The sequence below is a fragment of the Cupressus sempervirens genome, chromosome 11 (genome assembly GCF_028749045.1).
Source record: "Cupressus sempervirens isolate cs-2001-9-10 chromosome 11, ASM2874904v1, whole genome shotgun sequence".
In the NCBI taxonomy this organism is placed as follows: Eukaryota; Viridiplantae; Streptophyta; class Pinopsida; order Cupressales; family Cupressaceae; genus Cupressus; species Cupressus sempervirens.
The window spans coordinates 173,484,997-173,501,075 of record NC_143128.1 but is presented as its reverse complement, the minus strand read 5'-3'; the positions used below and the strand labels follow the sequence as shown (position 1 = coordinate 173,501,075).

General features: G+C 33.4%; 1 pseudogene; it reads right to left on the bottom strand.

The window, feature by feature from the left end:
• Window positions 1–2,064: 2,064 nt before the first annotated feature.
• LOC149528764 (putative UDP-rhamnose:rhamnosyltransferase 1) lies at window positions 2,065–4,032 on the bottom strand (annotated as a pseudogene).
• Window positions 4,033–16,079: the final 12,047 nt, after the last annotated feature.

Genomic DNA, 16,079 nt, shown 5'->3' with positions numbered 1-16,079 from the left:
AAGAAACATATGTCATTGTAATACTTGTCTACTAGGGATTTGAGGATTCTAGACCTATTCTTCATCATTCTCTTGAATTCTTCAAAATAGACATCCATAATTTTCTCAAATTTATCACCCATCTAGAAAATGAGGTCATTTATATGCTAGGTTGTTGGTTTCTTGTTATCCTGTACAACGTTGCCAACAATATGAAATGCATTCTAAACATAGAATTATATACATAAAATTAAAGAACTAAACTTAAACATGTTGTTCTTTGACTGCCTTATGTTCTCCAAATTGTTTGCTAATTCAATTATAAATCTGCTAGGTCATAACTATGGCCTTTCATTATAATCTTCCACACAATGTCAACAGCTACATAGGGCATGATGTCTGGTTGGATTGACTAGTAGAGCTTATGAGATATAATGATTAATGAATTTAATAACAAAAGAATATTAAAAAATAAATGATTAATGAAATTAATAAATGAGTTTCACCACCATAACAATATGTGTAATTCAAAGTAAAACATCAATAGAAACAATAGAATGATTAATCAATTTAATAAATGAGTTTTACCACTAGAACAATAGGTGCAATTCAAAGTAAAATATCATTAGAAACAATAGAATGATTAATGAATTTAATAAATGAGTTTCACCACCAAAACAATAGGTGTAATTCAAAGTAATTTGTATTGAATAAAGTAGATTAAATGTAAGACAAAAAACTATTGCATACTCAAAAACTACTATTTAATTTAACTAAACTCTCTTGGAAGGCAAAAGATAAAGTGAAAAATGTTGAAAGCAAGATTATCAAGTGATCTCATTTCATACTATCAAAACAAGGTAATTAAAGCAAAAATTTATTGAATAAATGAAAATTTTCAAATCCTTTTCATATCTAGGAATTAAGATTTTTAAACTAAGAAGCATTGCAAAATTCATGAACCACTGAGCTTATGATGAATTCAGATAATACTATAGTCTTTTCAACCTTTCAAAATCCCCTACCTTCAGTTTTTTTAGCCTTTCATATTAATGGTCCCTCCAATAAATACATTTGTGGCTTGTTGTATTGATTTAATAACACTATTGACAATCTAAATTTTTAATATTACATTGTTACTTCATGTATAAAAATCAAACATTAAGGACTAATTCCTTGTCATCCTCAAGCATAACATTAATCTCATAAACTATATATATTTTTCAATATTAAAGATAGATGAACTACTGAAGCGAACCACAGACTATTGAATGATGGAGGAGTAAGTGTTAGTTATAATACATTTTGACTTAATTTTAAGAGAGAACCCATCTAGTGATTTAAGAGAAATATGTAATTGTTTAATTATTATCGTAACACAATAGGAAAACTTTGATCAAGCTACATTATTAAATTGTACTAAACTGTTTAAGCAGATCTTTAATAATAAAAAGTTACATTTCTTGAATCAAGTACCTTTAAGACTAACAAATGTTAAACACGTATATCTTAAATCTTAAATCTGATTTATAATAAGTGATGCAAAAGATTTTTTTTTTGTGCATTGTAATTTTAAAACTTTTGTATCATCAAAAGATGTTGTTTTGAATGACATAGATTATTCTATATACATTTTAGATTTTAATCTTTTCATTTACAAAATACTATTAATTCAATCATCATCTTAATAGAAAAATGATATGATTGAAACAAAGAAAATCCTAAAACAATGAAAGCATTTCTTATTTACAATGCTAATTAACAAAGAAAATCATGTATTTTCATATGATCACATAGACCACAATATTCCAGAGATTTACTAGAAGTTTTGGACATCTATTTCAATGTTTGTCAGCACTCACACAATGCTCTCGCTATGCTAAGTATAATGTTTATATTTCACATTCATGTGAAATCGGTTTACTATTTTAACACTCATACATAATGCGAGTAACATGCATGAAAGAATCATCTTGAGTCACAATAATGTAATATAATATGCATAATTTTCGTTGTGTAAGGTACAAATAGTATACATAATATTCGTTGTGAACTGAAGAAACTAAAATAGTAGGGACAAATTGCTTCAGCATAAAACATACAATTGACGCCATTTATTCATTGAACAAAATTATCACGAGACCACAGATGAATTGATCTAATTATAAGAGATCGGAGGCAGAAAATGTACTACGAAACCTTCTATCAGTAGGTTTCTCTTTGATTAAACATTTGACAAATTCTTATACATCACTAAACTGGACACAGCAATTATTACAAACCCAAGAATAGTCATTTCTAACCCACGCAAGAAACTCGTAAACAAAATGACAGAATAAAACATACATAACGAAACAGTTTGTTTTCTGCAGACTTTCCCCTTGAGCGATCGCAGAGTGATGGCGGCTTCTCTCTGACATGCATATATAATCAAACAGATTGTTTGCTGGAGGCTTTCTCCTTGAGCGAAGTGACAAAGTTGTGCATGTTTGTTCGATGGACTTGGCAATCATTACTGGTCAGAACCCGACTAATTTCCTCAACATTAGACCTAATTCGATTGCCTTCTTCCTCCAACATCACAGCTCGTACAGCTCTAGCTATGTCCTCCTTAGTGAAAGAACCATCTTCATCATTTCTTGTCACCTCCACTCCCATCTTCAGCTCCTCAGAAATGAACAGAGCAGTTAACCCCTGCTCGTACTGGATTGGTAGAGCAACAAAAGGGACTCCAAACCTCAGTCCTTCTGTAACGGAATTCCATCCACAGTGCGAAAGAAATGCACCAGTCGAAGGATGGTTCAAGATGTGCATTTGAGGCGCCCACTCTGTCACCAAGAGTCCTATTCCACGAGGCGTACAATCTTCAAAGGCTTGCTGCAACTCAGTCGCCGATCTGCCAAGAAGAACAGAGACGAATGGAATATCACTTTCCTCCAAACCGAGCAGGAGAGCATTGAGCTGTTGGGCAGTGAGAAGGCATTCACTACCGAACGACACAAACACCACTGAACGAGCGGGCTGCTTGTCCAGCCACGCCAAGCAAGAATCAGCAGCAGGGCGTGGGGGTAGGCTGGGCATGAAAATCCCCACAGGGAACATCAATCTCCCGGTGCTTCCTTGAAAGTAGTCAACAAATTTGCCTTCCAACTCAAGGCAAGTGTTGCAAACCGTTGCCCAGCTCTCCTCAACAGAGAGGAAAACGCGGTCCATGAAGCTGAGGCCCTCGCCAAAACCATGTTCCTTGTTTTGATAAAGGGAAGCATGTTCCGCGCTTCAAAGGGTCGGTTGCGAACGACGAAAGAGGGGAATCCCATTGGCGGTACACACAGATCTTCGGACGTCGGGATTTGGGGCAGTCCATGCCTGTGCTGCCCTGTTAAGAAACTCATCGAACTCATGTTAAATACCGCGAAATTTACAGAGGCAATTCCCGACTTGGCGGCAACCCGAGGAGTCCAATAGATCGTCGTATCATGTATGACAAAATCAGGGGAAAGCAATTTCAGCAGCGCTCCGAATGGCTGCTCGCAAAGATCAAGGGCTTGGAAGAGCAGCGGTATTAAGTCTGTCCTTCCCATCTCGGATAAACCTGCCGTGGATTCAATGCCTACGGGCAGGCCGTTTACGGATGGCAATGGAATCTCCACGGGCTCAATTCCAGGCGTCGACAACATCTGGCTTTTAATCCGTGCAATGTTGAGAGGAGTGGAGACAAAGGAAATTCTGAGGCCATATGTGAGGAGGCTCTTGGCGAGCTCTAAGAAGGGAGTTATATGGCCGTGTGCAAGCCAAGGGAACATTACCACATGAAGCTGGTGATGATCGGCCATTGTCTACAATTGCAGCTTATTTGCAGTAACCAGTGATCAGTTTCCAACCATCGTATACGAGACACAGTATTGGCTATCCAGCCACGAAAACAGCATTTTCTATATACCTTTTTGTAACTTGATTGAAAAAAAAAACCAAGTCCTCCCTTCGTATGATTAACCATTTCCGTGGCTGCATAGCCACTTACGAGACACTGTATTTCTATCACCTAATGGTCAGAACGGCGATTAAGTAAAGACTTGAAAGTAAATAAAGATGTGATGCGCATTAAGTAAAGACTTGAAAGTCGGTAAAGATGTGATGCGCATTTTCTTTATTCATTGCATTCACAAACAGTCATCTTCGCTCTTTTATAGTGGCTGACATGTTATTAGAAGTTGGGCAATGGGTAAATCGTGATTCTCCCATATGCTTATGCATGTATATATCATGCTAACACCATCGTACTTTACAAAAGTCCTGTTTCAGAGTCAAGCATAGGATTAGGGTACGAAAAAGAAATAAGAGTAAAAATTACATTTGAAGAATTATCTAAGAGACTGCACAAAATATATACAAAAGAAAAGTTTTCATTGATGTTTAACATTTTGTGGTTGACTTTACATGTGAGTCTTTTTTAATATTTATTTTATAAAAATGATATGTACTTTAAATTTGTATAAAAATAAAATAAGTGATATTGAAAAACAAGAAAAATGGTGTTGTGACAAAACATGAACAGTAGTGTGATGCAGCCTAAAATCTGGGAAGAACAAAGTGCATTAGGCAAAACACAGTCCCTATTTATAATAGATTTGAAACATTGTGATCAGTTTCAGAGAATTCCAATCTAAAAGGACCGAGTGTTCACAAGAAGTTATCTTCTTCATCTCTATACACCTTTAATAATTTTCAAAAGCATGAGGGGAAAGCATCTATCAACAAGCACAAATAACACTTTGCCAAAAAAAAGTATGTGTGAAGCACTCGGGCTGAAGAAAGTTTATTACTAATGTAAATGTAGCATTCTCAAGGAAAGGATAACTATCAACATGGTAGCTATTGACATAGGAACCATAAGGAAAAGGTATGTATCAAGACCAATATCCTAACTATGGAAACTAAGAAACGACGAAAAGATAATGTATGAAAATAGTAAGGTAAGAAGAAGTAAAAATATTAGTGAACCCTCATTATCAATTATGTCTAGCTCTCACCATCTCAGGTATCAAAGGCTAATAGGGTTCCTTTAAGTCACAAAGATAGTAGAATGGTGTAAAAAATAGCTTCAAACCTACAATTTGCAACTAAGGCAAGATAGATATAGGACATCTAGATAATTTTCCGTCAATGCCCCCTAGAAACCATTTGGTGATACCCAATCTTAATTAGTTTGTTTTGATAAATATTATCATGTCAATAATATAGGACTCCACTCTATCTACGGCCGAGATAGACCCCAAGATTTTCCAACTTAAAAATAATAATGGGAGCCCTAGCAAATATTCAGAACAAGGCAAGGTTAATGAAGACTTCTCATAATAAAAGAAAGGAAGCACTAGGTGTTAGAGATAACACCAACCAGCCAAGAAATTTCAATGACAATCATAGTAAGAAGGATAATATTGTAATTATTAGTGATAAACAAAGTGAAGATCATTGGTTTGAATGTAATAAGCTTGGGATCCGTGCATATTGGAATTTCCCTAAAACAAAGAATCCAAAACTGGTAAAATGGTTAAAATCTTTCAATAGTGACCAGGTGAGTACCTCCCCTCTATCAAATAGCTTAATTGATTTACAATGTAAAAGTAAGAGAATTAGAACTGAAATCCTTTCGAAACCTCTTTGTTTTTATAAAGGATTTAGCATTAAATTCATAAACTAGAGACCTAATTTTGATGAAAATTTTGCTAGCTTGTTATATTTTCCAACATGGTTATTATTCGAATCTATCATAGTAGAAATATTACACCTTCGCATATTGAAATGCATTGGGAGCTTATTAGATTTTTTTTAATAAATCGAAGCTAATGATAAAATTTCTAATGGAGTTAAAATCCTAGCAAACATCAAATTGAGTTTACAAGAACATAATCTTATCAAAATTATAACTAATAGGTTCATATACAAATTACATTACACAAAATTTGAATGTTAAATTTATAAGATAAACCTCCTTGATGATAATCCTAAAAGGACTTCAAATGACTCAAGCTATAAATGTATTTACAACAACACATAACTAAAAGAAGCATTCCAAAAGCTAACCAACTGTAATAGGGATAAGGATAAAAATACAATGCTAGTAAATCAAGAAGATGGTTTAATAAATAGAATTGAACTGACATCTTAGACCAATAGAAATAAAAAAAGGATTTTGTTATTGTGAACATGTTTTAATACCTACATTTTAAACTTCAAATTTGATCCCATAGAAGAATCTGTGACAATTTTTATTGCTAATGAAGTTGTCATAGATTCCAATTTGTTAGGAAGGTGGTGTTATGAAGTTATGTTGAGCTTGAACTTTGAACCTCAAAGTTTAGAGGTTCAAGTTCAGAGTTCAAGATTCACTAGCTTTGAGGTTCAACTTCAAAGTTTAAAATTGAGTTCATTAATTCAAATTTCAAGTTCAAAGGTCCACCTATCAAGTTTTAAGATGCAAATTCAGAGGATCGGTGGCTTAGAAGTCCAAAATTGAGTTCAGATTTAGTTTCAAAGGTTTAAAATGAAGATCCACAACCCAAAGTTCTATGTTTGAGTTCAAAGGCAAAGTTCAAGTTCAACGTTCAATTCAAAATCTTAGCATGCAATTTAGATTCAAAAGTTCAAAGTTCAAGTATTGAGTTGTGGAGGAACGTCAGCTTCATGAAACATGCAATTGGGTGCCACTCATACTAGGATGAAGAAAAAATTACAACAAAGGAAAAAACATATGGTGTAACTCCAAGATATTATTATGACACCTACATAATCTTAGTGTTTTATGGAACTCATTTCCATTTATATTTTTGGAGAAAACTATGACAAGTCTATAAACATAAGACATTTTAAAAAGTCTACAGGCTAAAAAAATGGGTCTCGATGTGGGGGCCATAAGTATTTATTCCATTGTTGGATTTTTTTCAATTTTGGATATGATGTTGTGAGACAAGTTACACAAAATCTCACTAGAGAGATTGCTAAAATGCAATCAAGTTAAAAAGGTATTAATATCTGAGTGTAGGTCTATCCAAATTTTTTTGAGGAAAAGATCAATATGAAAGCTCATTTTGTGAAGAGTTTTGAAATTAAGACCCAACAAGATATTCAAGATTATTAGCTACAAATAGAACCAATATATTATATTTTTTATTTTATAATACCATGTCATAACATTTAAAAGAAAAATTGTATTAAAAGAAATGAAAGATGGATAAAAGATTAATCATTAATCTTTCCAAGAATCAGTTATGAAACTGAAAAAAAACTAATCGAGGGGAAATATAAGTATGCAAATGAAAGCCAAATGGAGGGAGGTTCTCCTCTCTCACAAGTCAAGTGGTTGTGGGAGAGGAACAAACATTTTGTTTTGTAATAGGGAAATAGGTAGATTTGTATGACATTTTTGTAAAAGAAATTATTGTAATGGTAGGGCACTAAATGATCACATGATCATTTTGTTTTATTCAGCAATATAGAAGACTCTATATAGAATATCGTATGGTCTATATGTTTAGTTTTCTGATTAAGGATTAATCATTTCGTTTTGTTTTTTATGTTCTGGACATCTTCCTCCTTATGGTATCAAGTATATGTTGCATGTAATCCTATGGTTTGCACACACATGCTTTGCATAATCTAATATTTAACTTCTCTTATTTTCCCTATCATGTGAAGGGCTTGATAAACATTCTTAAGGTTGTCAATTAATCTTTCTCTTTATGTTTAATCCATAAATCTAATAACAACATTCATTTCATGTTTATGTGTGGGTGTTAATAAGCTTTATGTCTTCAAGTTAAAGACATAATCTATGCTTATTTCATTTTAAATTTGAAGAAGGGAGCTGAGCCTTCACAATAAAACTCAAAGAGTACTTGCACATACAACTGCAAGTGACTCAACTATTAGTTCTATTTGTTCTTCTTTCTAAGAATTTAAGAGTCAATTTATTTCATTATTGTTGAAGGAAAAATCTATTTACTAATAGATTTTGGTGACTCTACTAGGGACTAGAAACAAGGATTGAGTGCCTTCCTTTTGGTTTCTTGGTTTTCATTTCATCTCTATGTATAGGAGACCTCTAACTCTATATAATGACCATGCCTAAAAGAAGAGTCTTTAAAAAGAAAAGACCCAACCCTACCATCTTGGACATCAACAAGATCAGTGACAAAGTGTTGCAAGATTTCTCAAAGCACTGCAATGAGAGTATTTCACATGCTATGAAAAAAATCTTAGCCTTGAAGACAATCATAGTTCTACCCTGTTGTGGAGGAGCTTGTTCCATAGATTCCACAGACTGAAAGACCTAGAGGAATATAAGAAAAGAGTACAATGGCTTTAGAAAGATATATAAATAGATGACATTGAAGCCCTAGTTATTCAACTCTCATCTCTCTCATACAGTTTACCTTGCGATGAATGAGAATGAGTTTCAACAAGGACAAACATTGGTGAATACAAATCAGCAAGGTTCTAAAAACATAATAATCTTGAAAGAGAATGTTGCATGTTATTCTTTGCTACTTCCGCAATGCAAAGGTAATGATGTAGACAATCCTCCTTGTGTAGAGGTTTGTAATGACCATGTTCATGAATCTTTCAACTTTAAAGATAATAAGATTTCTGACCTTATTGATTATTCTCATCCACTTTGTTTCGATGAGGCTTATGGTGAAGATGAAATTGTAAAGAAGATGCTCATGTTCACCAACAAAGAAATGGTGTAGCCTGATGAGTATCAAATATCAACAAAGTTTGAATGCACAAGTAGATGAAATATTCTTGAGTCGATCCCTCGTCCTAAGGATAAAACCAATTTTTCTTCTTCCTCTTACAAACAAAAAAAGGAATCTTTTCAGCCACTCATTCAATTTGATCCCATAAGTTTAATAGAGAATGAAAAGGTTGAGATGCATGTTGTATTGTGTCATGGGAAGAAGGTTGAGCATGTTCAAGCATCTACAATTCAGTTTGGTGGTGATTCTTTGAATGAAGATGATATTATTGAAAGGTTCTTATTAGCAATCAAGAAAGAAGACTCCAAAAGGGAATTCTTGAATAATAATGATGTAGCATGCTTGGTTAAGGAATTTTCATTCCAGATATACTAACAAGAAAAGTAGGAGAATTGTGCATAGAACTAAAGGATAAAGTTACCTGGAGTAGGCCCAATCCTTTATACCTAACAATAAAATCTTATGAACACATAGACAAGCCTCTATTCTAGCTATCATCATTAGACGAGGAAGACTATCTCGTTTCTCTTGGAGTAGAAAGTGCTAAGAGAAATAACACACAAGGAGAATTTCCAAATCTAGCAGCTGCAAGTGATAATGGTTTTTTTAATGAGCAAGAGATTGTTGAAGGACTTCTAGAAGCGATCAAGTATGAAGATTCCAAAGGTAAAAATCTAGATGCTGATTTGATTGATACATTTGTTCTGGATGAAATATTTTTTGAAGTAGTAGTAGAAAAATTTGATGAAGGCTACCTATTTCATGTTGATCCTATGTTATATGAAGCATTTCCTCAGTCTGAATGAATTGCTAATGTTGAAAGGTTTTCCAAAAGTTAGGTTTTCATGGATGTTAACAATATAAATGGAATGAATTGCTTTGTGAAGATTTTTGAGCCGAATTTTTTTTAGCCACCAATTGAAGATGGTCTTGAGATTTCTATACTAGAGACTCAAGTAAGGGTAGAGGTGTATGATAAGCTATGGTTATTTGGAATTGATCATTGGTTTACAAGGCTCCTCCATGCATTTCACTTACATTTCAGGAATAAGGAGGTCATCATGTGGAGGTTACACAAAGCTATCTCATTTGGGAGTTGCCCATTATTCTGAAACGGATCCTTCTTCTCTCAACTGGGAAATGGTTTTGTGTAATTTTTTCCCTAGCTCTGGTTCTTGTGGTGATTTCTTATCACTTGTATATGCTTGTAAATAGCTTGTTGCTCTTTGAGTTTTGGTGTTTAGTTTTGTTGGTTTGTTTTGCTTTCTTTGTTGTTTTAGTTTCAGTTTGTTTCTTTTGTGGTGTTGTAGTTTGGGCATTTGGTTTTCCCTATCTTCCTGCTCTTTCCCCTCTCCGCAAGTTGTCCCTTTCATCTCTATTTTTCTCATGACTCGGTTACCCAATGGATATGATATTTTTCTTTACCAGAGATTGATGAATTATTTATGTCGCTTGCAGCCCACAACCCTCTTCAGAACCAACTATTATCGAGTTTTAATACCCACATTTAAAACTTTAAATTTGATCTGATAGAAGATTATTTGATAATTTTTATTGCTAATGTAAATTCCAATTTATAAATTAAGGTGGTGTTTCAAAGTGATGTTGAACTTATACTTTGAACCTCAAAGTTCAGAGGTTCAAGTTTAGAGTTCAAGATTCACCAACCCTAAGGTTCGAGTTCAAAGTGTTGGATACAATTGATTAAATGTCTGTTGTCTTTGATGCTACACAAATGTTATATTAGTTGACATTTAGCACATGCCAAGCTCACTTGGTCAGTGAAGACAATTTTCCTAGTCTACCAATGTTCCTAAGTTTACTCTATGCAGAAGGTTGTTTCTACTGAGCTCACTCGGGCATCAAAGGAAATAAAGTAGAAAAGAGTTTTAACCTAGCTCACTTGTTTAACAAAAGGAAAGTTGAGTAGAGTTTGTGTTAACTGAGTTCACTTAGTTACCAAAGGAATTTTGCAAGTTCATAGTGTTAATCGAGATTCTTTTCGTTAAGATAGGAAATCACTTTAGAATTAGTTTCTACCAAGTTGGGTTAGCTACCAAAGGATTTTCTTATTTTGGCATAAAAAACTAAACTATTTTACCTATTAATTCTAGCTGACTAAGGTGATGAATATTGGCTATTCTAAGTTGTATTTGAGTTGACTTGACAATCTGAAAGGTATAAGTGAAAGGTCAACTTGTGATTTCAAAGTGTCTGGAAAAAATTAGATAAGTTGAAAGAGATAAGAAGAGGAAGAAAACTTGAAGGATAAGAAGATATCCTTGTGGAGTAGAAAAGTATTATTCGGTCAAGAAGGATCAAGTATGAACCAGAGCAGAGATCTATAATCAGCAATTTAGTTGCATCATTGTTACTCTCTAACCATTGTAGCAGTGAACTAAAATCTCTTAAGGGAGATGGTTTAATATCCATTTGTAAATCCTCTAACAAGGCTACAATTTCATTGAATTATTTCAAGACATTTTGAAAGGCCACTCCTAATAGGGTGGTTAAATTCTTTAATAGGGTCACACCTAACAATGTCTTTTGTAACCTTTAATAGGGTTGGCTCCTAATAGGGCCTACCTTAGAAGAGTGAAAAATAGTAACTAGTTACATTGGTGGTTTTTCCCAAATTGGGTTTCCACGTTAAATTCTAGTGTCTCATGTGTTCATGTTATTTCTTTCATGTTTGCAAGTAATTACTGATAACATATTAAGATTTAATAAAGTAATTCATACTCGGTATTTACCAAGTTACAACAATTTTTGTGTGTTTATCGAGTATGAACATTATTTAATTTTATCAGTCTGAGTTTTATAGTTGACATCTAAGGGATTTGGGATTTATTCTACTGGTAACTAATTCACCCCCCTCTTAGTTACTCCTCCTATATTTCCAACAATTGGTATTAGAGCCTTTAGTGCTTGTGGAGAAGGTTTCAAGGACTTAAGCTAAAGATCAAGATGTCTTACAAGAGATAGATTCCAAAGCTGAACATAGACAACTTTGTAGCATGGAAATGACTTAAGGGCTTCATCTAGCTACCATCAATGATTCAGGATACAAATATCTTGATGAAGAATATAAAACTCCCACTGGAACATTATCAGTTGATGATATTGCTGAGAAGAAGAACCATAACATCATGATGATTGACATTGCATCTACTCTCAATTATGTTGAATTTGATGAGGTCAAAGACTACAAAACTACTTTTGATATGTGGAACAAGTTGAAAGAAATCTATGGAGGAGATGACAATGTTGCAAAACATGTGGAAAGAATTAAGGCTAGTGTTAGTGCAATCAGAGCATCTGGAAGAGAAATTTAAAGAAGAAACTATTGTAAGTAAACTTCTCAGAAAATTGCTTCCCATCTATGCAATCAGAGTATCTGCTATTCAAGAAAAGTGATGTGATCCAAATAACAAGATAGATTTGGATGTTGTATTATCAAGATTGATATCTTTTGAACTAGATAACCTTGACAACTATGCTTTTGCTTCCAAGAATATTGAGTCTGCATTTGAAGCGAAACTCTCACTCAAAGAAAAAGGTAAGAAAATAAAAGATAATCAATTAGAAAGTGAGGAAGAAATTGAAGAAATTTTTTATAGTGATTTTGAAATTGTTGAAGGGCTACTTACAAAGAAATATTCTAGGAATAGAAGAAAGTACAAAGTAAAATCCCTCTAATCTATTTTTGTTGTGAAGAAATTGGCCATATTGCTACTAGGTGTCCAAACAAAGAAGGAAAGGAAGAAAAAAAAAGCCACAAGTACAAAGGAAAGAAGGAATTCAAAGGCCACAAATCCTACAAAGTCAAAGTTAAGAAAACTTGTTTTATGGCTAAAGATTTTGATAAGAGTGAAGATGATATAGTGTATATTGCTATAAAAGATGAATCTGATGATGAAGGAGATAAGATGACACGTGTCTCTCATGTTAGCAAAAATGACACATGGATCATAGATAGTGGATGTTCTCATCATATGACTAGAGATAAAACTAAATTTGAACATTTTGAACACTATGATGGAGGTAGTGTAAGGTTTGGAAATAATGAACCTTGTTGCATAAAAGGGAAAGGCTGAATCTCAGTAACCAATGATCCTATATATGAAAATGATTATTGGGTTGAAGGACTAAGACATAATTTATTGAGTTTTGCATAGCTAAAGGACATTGGATTCAAGGTAGAATAGTGAATGACAAGGAAAGACTGTTGGATAACTAAGGAAATCTGATTGGATCAAGTAGGAAAACAAAAGGTAACCTATTTTATCTTGATCTTGGTGATTGTTCATGTTTCATTGCTCAAGTAGAAGAAAGTTGGCTATGGCACAGAAGACTATCTCATGTAAACTTTGATATTATGGTCAAGGTTAGAAAACTTAGAAGAGTAAGAGGTCTTCCTAATTTGAAGAAACTTGATGTTGGATTATGCAAGAATTGCTAAATTGGTAAAATGGGAAGACTAGTTTTAAGAGCAAAATCTATCAGTTAGAAGATGTCTTGGAAATTGTGCATACTAATTTATTTGGACCCATTGGATTAGAAAATTATAGTGGAGATAATTTTTCATTCTTTGTGTTGATCATTATTCTAGAATGATGACTATCATGTATCTCAAAGAAAAATAAAAAAGACTTTTGAGAAATTGATATGGTATCTTGCTAGAGTAGGAAAATGAAACTATAAAAATATTGAAATGCTTAAGATTAGATAGAGGTGTTGAATTCCTATCAAATGAATTTAAAAACTTCTGCATTGAAAGAGGAATCAAATGACAAGTATTAGCCCCTTGTACTCTTGAGCAGAATGGAACAACTGAAAGAAGAAACAAATCCATCATGGATTGTGCAAGGATGCTAATGATTGAAAAACATGTTGCTATCAAATATTTGAAGGAAACTATCAACCCTACAATTCATACTTTGTACTAAGTTCAATTGAAGAAGGACTTAAATAAAACTCCCTATGAACTATGGTATGGCTACAAACCCAATGTAAGTTACTTGAAAGTATTTGGTAGCAAATGTTATATCTTCAAAGAATCTAGAAAAGGAAAATTTAATGTAAAAGGTGATGAAGGTATATTTATAAGATATTCTTGCAGAAGTAAAGCATACAAATGTCTAAATTTGTCTACTCACAAAATCATAGAAAGTGCACATGTGAGAATTGATGAATTTGTAGAAAAGACTTAAGAAGAAAGAAAAAAGGAGACTTCATCTCCTGAGCTCTCTGAATCTCCATCTATTACCAAGTTGCAGGAAGTTCAAACTAAGTCACAAGGACCCAAGTCACATTTACAGGCTATCGAGTTAGTGCATACCAAGTCTAAAGAACCCGAGCCGTAGATAGAAGGACCCAAGTTAGAAGTTGAAATTCAAACTGAAGACAATATAGTTAATTCAAAAATCAAAGAACCTATATTAGCTAAATATGTTAGAAGACATCATGCACCTGATAAGATTATTGGAGATAAATCTGATGGAACAATGACAAGAAGCAAACTAAAAGGTGCATGTTTACCTTTTGAATTTGAACCTAGAAGTGTTAAAGATGCATTGGGAAATGAAAGTTGGATTGAGGCTATGAATGAGGAAATAAAATAGATAGAAAAGAATAAAACTTGGACTCTTGTACCTAGGCCCAAAGACAAAAATGTGATTGGTGCAAAATGGGTGTTCAAAAATAAGTTGAATGAAGATGGAAAAATGTCAAGAAATAAAGCAAGGTTGTTATGTAAAGGCTATTCTCAAGAAGACGGAATTGATTATCATGAAACTTTTTCTCATGTTGCAAGATTAGAAGGTGTGAGGACTTTACTTGCTTATGCAACTCACAGAGGATTCAAAGTATATCAGATGGATGCTAAGTCTACATTCTTGAATGAAATTCTTGATGAGGAAGTCTACATTGAACAACCATAAGGTTTTTTTGATCCAGACAAAAAGGATATGGTCTACAAATTACATAAAGCCCTATATGGTCTCAAACAAGCTCCTAGAGCCTGGTATAAAAGACAACATAACTATTTGATACAAATTGGTTTTCAAAGAAAAAATGATAACAACAACCTATCAATCAAGGAAGGACCAAATAAGAAGATTGTATTGGTAAAAATATTTGTGGATGATACTCTATTCACAGATAATGATGACTTATGTAAAGCATTTTCAAAACAACTAAATAAAAAATTTGAAACATCCATGTTTTCTGAAATAAAATTATTTGTTGGATTGTAGATACAATAAAATAGAAATGGTATCTATATCACTCAATCTAAGTACATCAAAGAGATACTCAAGAAATTTGGAATGGAAGATTCAAAACTAGTTGGAACTCCAATGTGTACTGGACTCAAGCTTACAAAAGATGACGATTCCAACGAAGTAGATCAAACCTTATATAGATCAATGACTGGGAAATTAAAGTATGTGGTACATACAAGACTTGATATTGCCTTAGCAATTGAGATAGTGGCAAGATTCTCAACTAAACCCAGAGAAAACCACATGATGGCAATAAAAAGAATCTTAAGATATCTGTAAGGTACTGAAGGCTATGGCTTATGGTACAAACTTAGAGGCAACCTTGACCTAAAAATATCTACTAATGCTGATTGGGTAGGAAATCTTGATGATAAAAAGAGCAACGGTGGTGGACCATTCTTTCTTGGTAAAAGACTGGTATATTGGACAAGCAGGAAGCAAAACTACACATCTCAATCCATAGTGGAAGCAAAATATGTAGCAGTAGTAGTGAATTGTTCTAACATTGTTTGGTTCAAAAAATTGTTGTAAGGAATGAAGGTTGAAATAAAAGAGCCAATAGTGATGCATTGTGATAACACAAGTGCAATCTACATATCAAAGAATCCAGTGATGCATTCCAAAACAAAGCACATTGCTATCAAATATCACTTTGTAAGAGAATTAGTATAGGACAAAGAAATAAAATTGGAATATGTGCATACAAAAGAACAAATTGTAGATATATTCACCAAGCCATTAGCTAAGGATGCATTTTTGTATCTAAGAGGTAAGCTAGGGGTCATTCCCTTATTTGAAGCTCACTAAATAAAGCTTAGTGATGCATCAACAAGAGCTACATTGAAGATGAATCAGTTGATGTAGTATTGACAAGGACATATTGAAAATGAATCTATGCTCAATGAACATTGACACTAATTAGAATTGTCTTTGGCATGTGTTGTGAAAGAGGGAGAATTTTACTGTCATATCTTTTTGAAATTTTGTAGAGGGACAAGTCAAGAAGTTCATTCATAGAGGGAAAACTGTAATGTCCCATTTTGGACATTTTATTGAT